Below are 15,362 nucleotides of genomic sequence, written 5' to 3' on the forward strand. Positions count from 1 at the left end.
GTCTTTCGCTGAACTTTTCGCTAACAACCTCAGATTTTCATATCAATGAGGGTATATTGTCATTTCAATTCTTTAGGTATAATATACACTAGTTGTAATACATATGAGACTAATGTCCCATCACTGCAAACATCCCATTAGAGGCCATAAGTTATAATAGAAACTTGTGCTGCCCACTTCGTTTCCTACATTCACAACATTTTATAATGTATAAAATATATAAAAATAGATGATATCTATGAAATATAGCCATAAAGTATATCAATAATGTACATATAATAATAATATATATATAAATGACGGATGTTTAATATATTATGATTTTATATAACAATGTCATGCATATGTTCGCCACAATTTCCCCGATATTGGCAATACTTATAAAGCATCTCCAGTTCTAGTGAGGCCATTAGTCACAGGATGGTTTAACCCATTAACACCCAATAGATGAGGATACCTTTGTAAAGATATCCTTCTTTATAAAGGTATCCTCATCTATTGGGTGTTAATGGGTTAAACCATCTTGTGACTAATGGCCTCACTAGAACTGGAGATGCTTTATAAGTATTGCCAATATCGGGGAAATTGTGGCGAACATATGCATGACATTGTTATATAAAATCATAATATATTAAACATCCGTCATTTATATATATATTATTATTATATGTACATTATTGATATACTTTATGGCTATATTTCATAGATATCATCTATTTTTATATATTTTATACATTATAAAATGTTGTGAATGTAGGAAACGAAGTGGGCAGCACAAGTTTCTATTATAACTTATGGCCTCTAATGGGATGTTTGCAGTGATGGGACATTAGTCTCATATGTATTACAACTAGTGTATATTATACCTAAAGAATTGAAATGACAATATACCCTCATTGATATGAAAATCTGAGGTTGTTAGCGAAAAGTTCAGCGAAAGACTTTATGAAAATCAGAAGTCCCAATATCAAAATATACAGGAATACAACAGTGCTATCCAAAACTCCGGTCCAGATTTTGAAGGGGACCTGGGGAGGTATAAAAGTGGGCTGGAGACAGGTATGGCGCAACCACTGAGGAAGGGAGTGTGAGAACTCCCGAAACGCGTCTGGGATTGCGCTGTATACCTGTCGGCATTTCTTCTATTGCATGGCCATGCAAATTGAACTTTGGTAGTATACCTTCTGAAATCGGAAAAATTCATTTCGGATACATCGGATGCACTGAAGAGAACACGTCACAGGAAGTGACGTAATTTGTACCCCGCTAGTATCAAACCCGGATACCAACAGCACCACGTGAGACGCTAGCCTCTTACCAGCCGGAGGCCTCTCACGTTTGCTGCATACTACAGATCTTGGAGGTAAGCGATCGGCAGCTGGTAAATCCGGCTATCAAATATACCAACAGAACAAGCCGCAACCGACGAGCCCTGTTTCATTCAGTCTGAAGCGAACCGCAGGACTGAAGGGACATACGAAGGGGAGGTAAGCGGCTGTAAAGCCGACAATTATAAAGCGAATAAGCTCTCTGTCAATAATAACATCACATGTGACGGGACTATCATCTGTTATCTGCCATTACCTACCATATTGGTACAACAGCAAAACTTGAGGAGCTACACCTCTAAAAGTATTATCTCTTGCTTGAATTTTGTGGACATTAGGCCAATTAGGTCTTCTATCATCATATTTTTCCACAGGACGGACAGAGACTGTCAAATCACTTGACATCAGTGAGCATCCCATTGTGGCTAACTGAATAGATGTACATTATTTTATTGTATTATTGTTTTATGCATTTTAGCTGATTAATTATATCAGGTTCTTAATAAATGTATGCCAACTGTGTGAGTGCTCGTCCTCACCTTCTATTTTGAAAATTGTCGATAAAAGCCTTTGAAACGTATAAAGTGCGTGTAATTATATTTCACTACATCACAGAAACAACTGAAACAAAGATCTAAAAGCAGTTTAGCAGAAAACTTTGTGAAAACTAATATTTGTGTCATTCTCAAAACTTTTGGCCACGACTGTATATTACTGTAGAAAATGTGTTCTTGTTGCTTATATTCACATTTTATATTACAGTCTAAATAGGATGCTACTTCTATGGGAAATAGGTTTGAGCTGGTACATATTTTATAACAAAATCTGAAACTACAGTATTCTCCAACAGAGTCTGTGGTTACTACAAATCCATCATTATTGCAAAAATACGTATATTTCCAATTTCATGCCAGGATATACCAGTATGTCTACCATATCACCTAAACGCCACTAAAATGTTTGGAATAACCCAAATCTACATAAGCCACGAATCTTTATGGCCCTGAGTTCTGGACAGTCCTGCAAAAACATAAGAATTAGGCTACATGCACACGACCGTGGTGTGTTTTGCGGTCCGCAAATTGCGGATCTGCAAAACACGGATGGCGTCCGTACTCGTTCCGCAATTTGCTGAACGGCATGTACAGCCTTTAATATTACTGCCTATTCTTGTCCGCAAAGCGCGGACAAGAATAGGACATGTTATGATTTTTTTGCGGGGCCACGGAACGGAGCAACGGATGCGGACAGCACAAGGAGTGTTGTCTGCATCTTTTGCAGCCCCATTGAAGTGAATGGGTCCGCAGCCGAGCCGCTAAAACTTGCGGCTCGCATGCGGACCAAAACAACGGCCGTGTGCATGAGGCCTTACCAAGATGCATAAAAAATGAGGTTGCATAAGACAGGTTTCCAGTTGAATAAAAATACAGGAGGAGATATACTGTATAACAATGTCACTGCACCTCAAAGGTGATTTCATTTGCTCCAGAATTTGTGACGCACACTTGCTACACAAAACATATGAAAGGCATTGTCATATTTTCTTTCATTTATGACATTCTAGAGAGAAAACTTTTTTAGACAACTTTTGTACCAACTTTTAGTATTTTGAATAAAAACTAGTGTTGGGCGAGCATGCTCGGCCGAAAACCAGTTCGGCTCTAGCATTGCTATGCCCGGCACATTGTGGTGTTCAGCCAAATACCGCGTGTGCTCGAGCGCGATGATCGAGTCTCCTCTCCTCACGTTTGTCGGCTGCTATGCAGCCAATAAACATGCAGGTAAGTACTGCCATTCACTGTAATGCCGTAGCCATGTTGGATACTGGCATTTCAGTGATTGGCTGGGCGGAACGTGTCATCGGGTGCTATATAGGGAGAGCTGTGCTGAAGAAGGGACAGATAGTGTAGGGAGTGAAATACTAATATTTTTATTGAACAAACTTGTTAGAGACCCAAAAGTTCTTTTAGGGACTATTGTTGTATCTGGCAGCAATATATTTATTAGAGCAATCTGCGCTAAATTGCGTGGAATTGTTAGAGAGACCCAAAAGTACTTTTAAGCACTATTGTTGTATCTGGCAGCAATATAATTGCAATCGCAAACCTGCGCTAAATTGCGTGGAGTTGTTAGAGATCCAAAAGTCCTTTTAAGGACTCTAGTTGTATCTTGCAGGAATAAATATTTTTAGCGCAACCTGCGCTAAATAGCTTGCAATTGTTTGGCCGCTATAGACAGTGACATTATCTGCGCTACATCTCCCGTGTAAGGTGTGTGCAGCCTAAAAATATCTGTGACATCCAGTGTACTTTTTCCGTAGACGATGTCCGCTGCGGACAGTTACATTACCTGCGCCTCATCTCCTGTATAATGTTTGCGTATCTAAAATATCAGTGACATTCAGTCAAATGTTTTTGCTGCTGGTGGCAGCGACATTACCTGCGCTACATCTTCAGTATAATGTTAGCGCATCCGAAATATCAGAGACATTCAATATATTTTTTTTCGGCGCTGGTGACAGCGATATTTTCTGCGCTACATCTCCTGTGTAACGTGTGTGCATCCTAAAAATATCTGTGACACCCAGTGTACTTTTTCTGTAGATGGTGTCCGCTGTGGACAGTTAAATTACATGCGCTACATCTCCTGTATAACGTTTGTGTATCCGAAATATCAGTGACATTCAGTCAAATTTTTTTGCTGCTGGTGGCAGCGACATTAACTGCGCTACATCTCCAGTATAACTTCAGCGCATCCGAAATATCAGTAACATTCAGTGTAATTTTTTTCGCCGCTGGTGACATTATCTGTGCTACATCTCCCGTGTAACGTGTGCGCAGCCTAAAAATATCTATGACATCCAGTGTACTTTTTCTGCGACATTCTGTGTACTTTATTTGCGCACACACTTACAAAACCTGTGCTACTGTACGTGTGACATACTTGCAAGCATACATACCATTTAATATGCGCAAGGCGAGCATTAAGGGACAGGAAAGTGGCTGTGCTGCTGATGGTGCACGCAGAGGCTGTGGCCCTGGGCGCGGTGAAACTGTGCCTGCTGCCAGAACACAAGAAACACACTCATCCACGATAACTAGCTTCATGTCCCAGTTTGCAGAGCGGGTCAGGACACCACTCTCTAAGTCAGACCAGTGCGACCAGGTGGTCGGTTGGATTGCAGCATATAAGGCTTCCAGTCAGTTAAGCACCACCCTGTCTTCCACAAAGTCCTGTCTCAGTAGCCAAGAGCCTGGTCAACAGAATTCTCGCCCTGATCCTCCTTCCTCCTACTATGGAGAGTCTTGGCAAACAAGTGATCCCACACTCGGATATTTCAAGGAGCTCTTTTCAGCGCCATTCCTTAATATATGCTTTACATGTATACCCTACACATGTAGAGGCGCATATATACTTTTTACATTTAGTCCTAGACTACTGATTGTCTACTCTTGACATGTGTATTTTTTTCCTTTTTTTGGTATTAAAACTTAACAGTACGGTGCATTGGCACATATGATATCAAACATTATGAATATCCCACAATAACATATAGAAGAGGACCAAACTTAAGAGAACAGCTTGTACATAGCCATTTCCAGTGGAATAACCAACAAGAACAAAAGACAACGTGGCTAACCATAAAAGGGTCTTACCCGTGTGGAAATTGCCAATTCTGCAGCAAAATGATAGTATGTAAAGAATTTAAAAACCCAGTTGATAATAAAAAAATAGAAAATTACTCAGTACATAAACTGCAAAAAAACAGGGGTAGTGTACGCGATCCAATGCGGCTGCCCCAAACTATATGTGGGGAAACCACCCAGGAACTTCGAAGAAGAATATCCAAACATTTCAGCGATATCAATCTCAAAGCTGACACCACACTATCTAGACATATACAAGCAGAACATAGTGGTAGAAGTGAGAGCTTGAAAATATGGGGAATAACTAAAATAAAATCTGGCCCCAGACAGGGAGATTTAGATAGAAAATTACAGCAGGAAGAAACCCGTTGGATATATAGATTAAAAAGTCTTTCACCCTTAGGACTGAATGAAGGGTTTACTTATGAATCCTTTCTATAAAAGTGGCCAACATACAGAAAATTTGAATAAATTATTAAAAAGATAACAAACCAAAATCTGACCTTCCTTAAAAAAAAAAACAATAGACAAGTGGTGAGGTACAGTACAATAAAAAGCAAAGAAAAGCACCTACCTTCCAAAAGATCCAGTTGAACCTAAAAGAAAAATAAATTAATTAATAAATAATAAAAATGGAAAATTAATATCATGAGATACAATAATAATTTATATATAACCAAAAATTGTCATTAATCTCCGACAGGATGTAAATAAAAATTGGAAAGATTTTCAAAAAAGGGGAAAAATAATAAAAAAGGATATAAATTAAAATAAAGTGCATAAATAAAAGTAATCAGTCAAAAAATAAGTGATAACAAGAAAGAGTAATCACACATCAGAGACAAGATAATAGATAATAAACAATATATAAAATAATTTCCATCAAATCAATTAGAATACAAGTATTTTAAAGAATCAGGTCTCAAATTATAAGTAAAGACGCTTATGTACCTACAAATATAAGCCAGAAAAGCATTAAATAAAATTAAGTGCCTGAGCATGTGCAAGAGAGGCAAGGGGAAAAAAATCAAAAGAATAAAACTAAAGTCAAATACCAGCCAAAGAAGTATCGAATATAATAGAATTTGAATAATTAGATCTAAGTGTCGGAGCATGCGCAAAATAGCAGACCGGCAATTTTAGAAGCTAAGTGTTAAAACATGCACGAGAATAGGAAAATCATTGCGAGATCCAGCTCCCAGGCTTTAGAGAATAAAAGCCAAAGTGATCCAGGAGAAAGGGAAAAAAAAAAATTTCGAAAGAGAATCGAAAGCAACTTAGTAAACACTGAAATATAAGAATAGTCGATAGTTTTAAAAAATATCGAGTAAACTATCGATCGGAGCCTGGGAAAATGTAAAAGTGTGGAAACATGCGCGGGACTTTAGATTGAATCGCGAGATCAGACACGTCATGAAAAGAGGAGGAACTAATGGAAGGACAAGCGAATCAAGTAACCCGTAACTAAAAGCTGTTTAATAACGAACTAAGCGATAAGTCAGTGCAGCAATTAGTGTTTCACGAGCTGGATGATGATGATGAGACACAGTTGCCAAAAAGTCAACCACAATTAGTGTCTCAAGAGGTTGATGATGAGGATGAGACACAGTTGTCAATAAATGAGGTTGCTGGTAGGTCAACAAGTCAGGAGAATAACCAGAGTGAGGAAGTAGAAGAGGAGGTGGTGGACGATTAAGTCATTGACCCATCCTGGGAAGGTGGAAATTTGAGCGAGGACAGCAGAACAGAGGGGGAGGGATCTGCTGCACCACAACAGGCTGGAACAGGCAGTGGGGTGGCATAAGGGAGAAGGCGGGCCACACCAAACAGGCCCACAACTGTTCCCCGGAGCACCCCCTTGCGGCAATCTCCCTTGCCAAGGGGTATGTGTTCCGCAGTCTGACGCTTTTTGAGGAAAGTGCAGACGATAAAATAATTGTCATTTGCAACCTGTGCCGTAACAAAATGAGCAGGGGCGTGAACACTAGCAACCTCACCACCAACATTATGATCCACCACATGGCATCAAAGCACCCTAATAGGTGGGCCGAACGCCTGGGTCCACAATCAGTGTCTGAGGGTCACACCGCTTCTTCCCCTGTGTTACGTGCTGGCCAATCCCCTGTCCATGCCTAGCCCACGTGGTCAACCTAGTGGTTCAGCGGTTTCTCAAAAGCTACCCCAATTTGCCTGAGCTACTGGTGAAGGTGCGCCACGTGTGTGCCTATTTCCACAAGCCAGCTCAATGACTGTTGTGTGACGTGAGCATGCGCTGGAACTCCACGTTCCACATGTTGGCCAGGTTTTTTGAGCAGCAGAGGGCAGTAGTGGAATACCGGCTGAAACATGGTTGTCGCCTTTCCAGTCAGCTTCTGCTCTTCACAAGCGATGAGTGGGCATTGATGTCTGACCTCTGTGAGGTTTTACGCAATTTTGAGGAATCAACACAGATGGTGAGCAGCGATAACGTTATTATCAGCGTAACCATCCCACTTTTGTGTCTACTCAAACTCTTGCTGCTCACAATTAAGGTGGATGCTTTGCATGTGGAAGAGGTGGAAATGGGGGAGGACAGTACACAGGGTGATAGCCAGACCACCCCCAGTTCGTCTTCTCAGAGCGAATTGGATGATGATGAGGAGGAGTAGCATGAGACGGTTGCCTTAGCTACAGAGGGTAGTACCTATGGAAGTTTTATTCCATCTGTTCAGCATGGATGGGCAGAAGAGGAGGAAGAGGATGAAAAGATTGAGAGTCCTCCTTCTGATGAGGACAGCGAAGTCTTGTTTGTTGGGGATCTGGCACACATAGCTGACTTTATGTTAGGCTGTGTTTCCCGTGACCCTCACGTTGTACACATTTTGGCCAACACCGATTACTGGTTGTTCACCCTTTTCGACCCCCACTACAAAGAGTACGTCTCATTTCTCATTCCTGTGGTGGAGAGGACGAGCAAAAGGGTGCAATACCAAAAGGTCCTTGTGGAATAATTGCTCCAAAAATTTCCAGCTGACAACACTGGCTGCAGAGTACATAGTTCCTTGGCCAACCGAGGAGGGGATACGAGGGGAACACACAGCAGTTCCAACAGAGGCAGGGCAACACTCTCCAAGGCCTGGGACAGTTTTATGACACCCCGCCAGCTCCCTCAATCTGATGCGCGGCCTAGTGTCACAAAGAGAGAAAAGTTTTGGAAGATGGTAAAGGACTAAGGTACATAGCAGACCGTGTTAGCATCGTCAATGATCCCTCTGTGCTTTACAACTATTGGGTGTCCAAGCTTGACACGTGGCACGAACTGACACTCTACGCCTTGGAGGTGCTGGCCTGCCCCACCTCCAGTGTTTTGTCAGAGTGTGTATTTAGTGCTGCTGGGGCCATAATAACTGATAAGCGTATATGCCTGTCAATTGAAAATGCTGAATGGTTGACTCTGAATTGCCCCTGACTTCTCTACTCCACTAGAGGAAAGCGGCTGAACATAAAGGTGCTCTAAATATGGCTGTTATGGTGTATTGAATACACTGTATTCCCATGCACCCCTTCCACCACTTTTCTTGTTCTCCTCCTCCATCATCTCAACATGCTTATTAGGCTGCCCTTGCTCCTACTGTTATAGAGGGTCAGCTCCGCAGCAGGCCCTCGTCCCCTAATGTTTTAGATGGTTTAGATCAGCAGGCCCTTGCTCAAATAGTTTTTGAGGGTCACCAGCAGGCCATCAATCATAATTTTTCAATGGTGTGTATGATGCCCTCCTTTATGTGTAATAAAGGGTGTATTGTAGTGCTGGTTCCTTGTAATTTTTGGGAGCCCTTTCACTTAGTGCATAGGCTTTATGAGTGTAGGAGTCCTACTACATGAAGAATTGTACCACAATGTGAATGAGGCCCTCCTTTATGTGATATACAGGTTGTATCGTGGTGCCTCTTCCTTGTAATTTTTAGCAGCACTTGCACTTTATATACAAGTAAATATACAGGAACAATTTTTCCCCTAAAATCGATTTTATCTTTGGTTTTGTGTGCATTATTGCCAGTCTGTAAAAGTGGCATACTACTCAGACAACATCGTTCCCAGCAGCGACCTGGAAGTCCAAGCATCCTCCCCATGCTGTTCCTGAACCATTTTACTGATTGAGAGGTGTGTTATACCTGCTTCCACAAAAGACTGATTAAGGGGTTAGATATACCTGCTTCCACCAAATATTCATTGAGGCCTGCAATATACCTGCTTCCATAAATACTGCTCTTCTCTAGGGACTTAGGCACAGAGTCATTTTAAAAATGACAGGCAGAGGAAGAGGCAGGCCGTTCCGCAGGGGTGTTAGGGGTTGGGCAGGTGCACCAGGACGGAGCCTAAGTGGGAAGTTGGAGAAGGCGCATGCGATTACTTCAAAGGATGCACCAGAGTTGTTTCAGTGGCTCACTCACCCTTCCGCTTCTGCACCCTCCTCATCATCTGTATCTGCCCCTCCTCACACTTAGCTGTGTGCACCCCCAAATACACCACTACCACGACCATAGCCCCTCCACACGAGTCAGAGGAATTATTTTCCCATCCATTCCCAGACCTTGACATTGGAAGAAAAAGAGGAGGTAGCAACGACTGGCGGCCAGCGGTCTGACGCCAGTATCCGGTTCATTACAAGAAGGGAGGTCCCCGCTGTTGCTGCCTACTCCGAGATCTCAAATGTCAGTGGCGGTGAAGGTGAGGATGATGACGTGTCTATGGACGTCACGTGGGTGCCCAGAAGAGAGGAACAGGAGGGGAGTTCAGAGGGAGAGACGGAGCAGCAGAATGGGAGGAGAAGCAGGCACAGCTCGCAGGGCACAGGAGGCAAAAATCAGACGGCAAATGTATCTGGAGCTAGCCATCCACCATGCACGGTCACTTCTGACGCTTCCAGCACGCTGGCACATGGCTCTGCAGTGTGGGATTTTTTTCAAGTGTCAGCTGCTGACAATAGTGTTGCCATCTGCAGCCTGTGCTGTCAACGCATAAGCCGCAGTAAGCCCAACATTCACCTAGGGACGACCGCCTTAAGAAGGCACCTGGCCTCCCATCACTGAGCCCAGTGGAAGCAACGCCATCAGAACCCACAAAGCCACACTCCCGGCGCTCCACGTCCTGCCTCTTCTCCTTTTCCTCTCTCCTCCTATTTGTCCTCCACTCCACCTTCCACCGTGCCGTTGTTGCGTTAATCTGGCACAAGGTAGGCTTCCGTGGGCCAAATGTTCGAGCATAAAAATATGATAACCCTCTTGCCCAACAGCTGACCGCTGGTTTGTCGGAACTGCTAGTAAGTCAACTACTGCCATCTAAACTGGTGGTTTAAAGGCCTTTAGAAAATCTGTGGCCATTGGCACTCCGCAGTTGAAGGTCCCCGGAAGGAAATATTTCTCCCAGAAAGGCATCCCAGAGCTATATGGCCACGTTCAGCGGCAAGTGAATATATCTCTGGCACACAGTGTTGGTGCCAAGATACATATGACCATAGACATGTGGTCTAGCAAACACGGGCATGGAAGGTACTGTACGTAACTTTTACTGCCCACTGGGTGAACCTTCTGACGGCCATCAAGCATGTAACCTGTGGCTCCCGTGTGGATTTGGTGTTACCGCCACAGATTGCATGCAGGCCTGCCTCTTCGTCTCCTCCTCCTACTCCATCCTCCGTCTCCTCCTCGGCTGACTCCTCCTTTTCCACTGCTACCACCTCTTCTGCTGCGCCCCCAAGCTCCCCAGAACCTATTCGAAGTCCCAGGTGAGACGTTGACATGCTGTGCTGCTGCTGTTGTGCCTGGAAGCCAAGAGCCACACCGGTCCTGCACTGCTTTCAGCTCTGCAGTCAAAGGCCAATCAGTGGCTAACCACGCTCAATTTGACAGTTGGTAAAATGGTGTGCGACAATGGTGCCAATCTGCTGAGCACGCTGAAACATGGCAAAATGACACATGTGCTGCCCATGGCACACATTCTGAACTTAGTTGTGCATCGATTCGTTCCCAAATACCCCGGGGTCCTGGACGTCTTGTGGCAGACCAGGAAAATCTCTGGCCATTTTAGAATATCTTACACGGCCATGGCTCTCCTTGCTGACGTTCAGCGGTGACACCGCTTGCCTGTCAGACATCTGGTTTGTGACAGCCCGACGCTCTGGGACTCCACCTTTTATATGCTTGATAGGCTTCTCCAGCAGCAACGTGCCATTAGCGACTACCTGTACAAACTCTGCAGCAGGACAGGTTCTGGGGAGATTGGTTTCTTTTCACTGCGCCAGTAGCTGCTCATGCGTGACTCATGCAGACTTCTGCGGCCGTTTGTTGAGGTCACCAAACAAGTCGGTCGCAGCCAGGGTGCTATCAGTGACATTGCGTCGTGTCATTGATCAAGCCGTCGAGAAGCAGGAGCTGGAAGATGAGGAAGTCGCAATGCTGAATTCCCAGGGGGGGGGGGCTACTCCATCTGATACAAGTCAGCAGGAGTCTGAAGATGAGTCAGAGGAGAATGGTGGCTGGGAGGAGGAGGAGCAAGAAGAGCAGGCTTTAAGGGGGACTTCAAACTTTTCGGGGATCCATGGTGTTTTCCATCGCTGTGTGGAGGAGACCGAGGACGACATTCTCCTGGGCGATGAGCAGGAGCCAGGGTGCTCCACCACTTCCAATTTAGTGCAAGTGGGGGCCTTCATGCTCCAGTGTCTGCAGAGGGATGTATAAAAAGCATAAAGGGCAAGGACCAGTACTGGATGGCAACTTATTTAGACCCCCGATACAAACACAAAATGGCCGACATGTTGCCATCATCACAGAGGGCTGTCAGAAAGCAGCATTTCCAGGCCTTGCTGCGAGAGATGCTGCATTCTGCTGTTGTGGGCGCTGGCAGAGGAATTTCCACCCACAGCGAAACAGGTGCTGGTATCAATACTACCGCACCTGAAAGAAGAGGGCGGTTTAAAGATGTGTTTGTCACTACGGATATGAGATCCTTCTTGCAGCCAACCCTTCAACAGCCGCCTTCCGGATCCAGCCTCAGGGAACGCCTACACCAACAGGTGTCCGACTACAACTGGATAACGGCTGATGTGGACGCTCTGAGAAGCGAGGAACCCCTGGACTACTGGGTGTGCAGGCTTGACCTGTGGCCAAAGCTTGCACAATTTGCCATGGAACTCTTGGCTTGCCCCTCATTGAGTGTCCGGTCCGAAAGGACGTTCAGCGCAGCAATGGAGATCGTGGCCGATGAGCGCACTCGCCTAGCTCACACAGTGTGGACTACCTCACATTTATAAAAATGAATGAGGCATGGATCTCTGGAGGACTTCAACACCTGTGACAACCACATGTAATTTAATTTCCTCATGCCAGCCAACACATATCCGCCACCACCCAGAACAAAGAATGGTCCTTGTCTTATGTATATACAGCAGCATTAAAGGCCTTTTCTGTCAGGTGAATGCCTAATTTTGGGGGCCTCTACTCCAGTGGCCTACAGTGCAATTTTTATCAAGTAACCGCCTAATGTACCTCCAGCCACAGAATCACAAGTTCTTTTCTGTCATGTGAATGCCTAATTTTTGGGGCCTGTACTGGCCGATAGTAAAATTTTTAGCCAGTGACCGCCTAATGTACCTCTAGCCACATAATCACAAGTTCTTTTCTGTCAGGTAAATACCAAATTTTTGGGGCCCGTACTCCCGTAGCCTAAAATAACATTTCTCTAGGCTCCAGCAAGGCACAATTTTTTTGAGTTTCCCTTTAAGAAGCATAAAAATGGCCCCTGATTAAAATACATATTTTTTGTGTGAATTTTTGCCAATGATCCCCCTGGTTTATCACTGTCCTTGTTGTGGGACTATTTGAGTACTTCTAGTAAGTGTTTGCTGGCTGCAAATATGACCTGAAGGTTTTTCAGGTTCGCCTGCCATTAAATTAAATGGGGCCCGACGCGAATGGCCCAACGGGGCAATTGCCCTCCCCCCGAGGAGTTTCCTGCTGATTTTCCCCTTTAATGCTGGCCGCTGCCGCAGTGCCGCACTGTAATTACAATACCTGTCTAGCGGGCTGCCAGCGGGTGGTGGCTAAGTTCACATAGGGGGGCGAAGGCAGAGCTGTGCGTGCAGGTGCACGCGGTCAGGAGAGGGAGTGGTCCCGTCTGGGTGGCAAAGTTGAAAGGAAGAGCCTGAAGCTGCTGCGTGCCCGTCCCGCGCGCCTTCTAGTGAGGTGAGGGTGGCAGCGGAGTGATAGTGTTCGTGCCCAGTTGCTCCCTTACAGGATACAAAAACACTGCCCTGGCTGAGACCCATACCTACCTCTGTATAATTAAATTTTACATATATATATATATATATATATATATATATATATATAGTGGAAAAACAGCCAGCAGCACTCCAGATAGACAAAAGAAAAGTGTGGTTTATTGGACCCAAAGTCAAGCGACGTTTCAACAGCTTGTTGCTGTCTGAAACGTCGCTTGACTTTGGGTCCAATAAACCACACTTTTCTTTTGTCTATCTGGAGTGCTGCTGGATGTTTTTCCACTTTCAGTTCATTGGACCTAGGTGCTGGTCCACATTGGCCAGACGTGCACCCCTCGTGTATACAGTGTGCTGCCTCCTCATTTTCTCAAGGCCTATATATATATATATATATATATATATATATATATACATATACAGTACAGACCAAAAGTTTGGACACACCTTCTCATTCAAAGAGTTTTCTTTATTTTCATGACTATGAAAATTGTAGATTCACACTGAAGGCATCAAAACTAAGAATTACCACATGTGGAATTATATACATAACAAAAAAGTATGAAACAACTGAAAATATGTCATATTCTAGGTTCTTCAAAGTAGCCACTAGGGATGAGCGAACCCAAACTGTATAGTTCGGGTTCGTACCAAATTTTGCGGTCTTCGTGACACGGACCCGAACCTGAACATTTACGTAAAAGTCTGGATTCGGGTTCGGTGTTCGGTGCTTTCTTGGCGCTTTTTGAAAGGCTGCAAAGCAGCCAATCAACAAGTGTCATACTACTTGCCCCAAGAGGCCATCATACCCATGCCTACTATTGGCATGGCTGTTATTGGCCAGTGCAGCATATGACCCAGCCTCTATTTAAGCTGGAGTCACGTAGCACCGCACGTCACTCTGCTCTGATCAGTGTAGGGAGAGGATGCAGCTGCTGCTGTTAGGGCGAGATTAGGCAGTGATTTAGTCTTCAAAAACACGTAATGAAGTGATTGATGTACAGCTGTGAATCATTCAACTTCTGCTAGTTAATTGCTCATTGTTTTTAGGCTGCCCAGACTGTTTTTCTGTTACTTTTTTCTGGAGTGATTGGCGGCCATTTTGTGTCTTGTGGTGCGACAGCACAAGCTGCCAACAAGTCCATTTAACCATCAATAGTGTTTTTTTTTTTGCTATATCCTACATCAGGGGCTTGGCTGTGCTTGCTATTTTATTGAGGGGTGAAATACAATTGCCAAAATAGCAGTACCCTTAATCTGGTGTTTCAGCTGTGGCTAGCCAATTGTAATACTGTCTGCTGTCTGGCAAAGGATATATTTTGTTCTGGGTTGAAATTCAATTCCCAAATTAGCAATTCCCTAAATCAGTGGTTTCTGCTGTAGCAGGCCAAGTCTAAATCTATCCATAAAAGTGTATATTACATTGAAGGTGCTGATAGGGTCATCCTCAATAACTTTACACGCTACCGTGCATTTCCAAGTCGAATTCTGTCCGTAAAGGGATACCTGTCATCCAGGGCCTAAATACTAAGCCTACAATTTATATTCAGCTAAATCTGTGGTTACTGCTGTGCCTGTATTAGTGTAATCCGGTACCTAAATAGATAGCAAGATAGTGTTAGGTGCCTGTAAAAAAAGGCCTGAATTTGAATTCAATACATTGGGCCAAATATTTTTTTTCTTATTGTGGTAAACGGTAACAATGAGGAAAACATCTAGTAAGGGACATGGACGCGGACATGGCCAGCTCCTCTGTGTCACGGCCGTGTCACGGACGTGTCACGGCCAGCTCCTCTGAGGGCAGGGTTAGCATGGCAGAGATGTGGAAAAGTTTTCTCACCACGCCACAGATAACTGCACCACCACCTGATACGGAATGTGTTAGCAGGAGGCAACATTTCACTAACATGGTGGAACACCCCTCCACGTACTGACTGATGGTTCGGCCCCATTCAACTTCTGGGTCTCCAAATTGTCCACGTGGCCAGAGCTAGCCTTTTATGCCTTGAAGGTGCTGGCCTGCCCGGCGGCCAGCGTTTTGTCTGAACGTGTATTCAGCACGGCAGGGGGCGTCATTACAGACAAACGCAGCTGCCTGTCTAGAGCCAATGTGGACAAGCTAACGTTCATAAA

This window comes from Bufo gargarizans, chromosome 2 (genome assembly GCF_014858855.1).
Source record: "Bufo gargarizans isolate SCDJY-AF-19 chromosome 2, ASM1485885v1, whole genome shotgun sequence".
In the NCBI taxonomy this organism is placed as follows: Eukaryota; Metazoa; Chordata; class Amphibia; order Anura; family Bufonidae; genus Bufo; species Bufo gargarizans.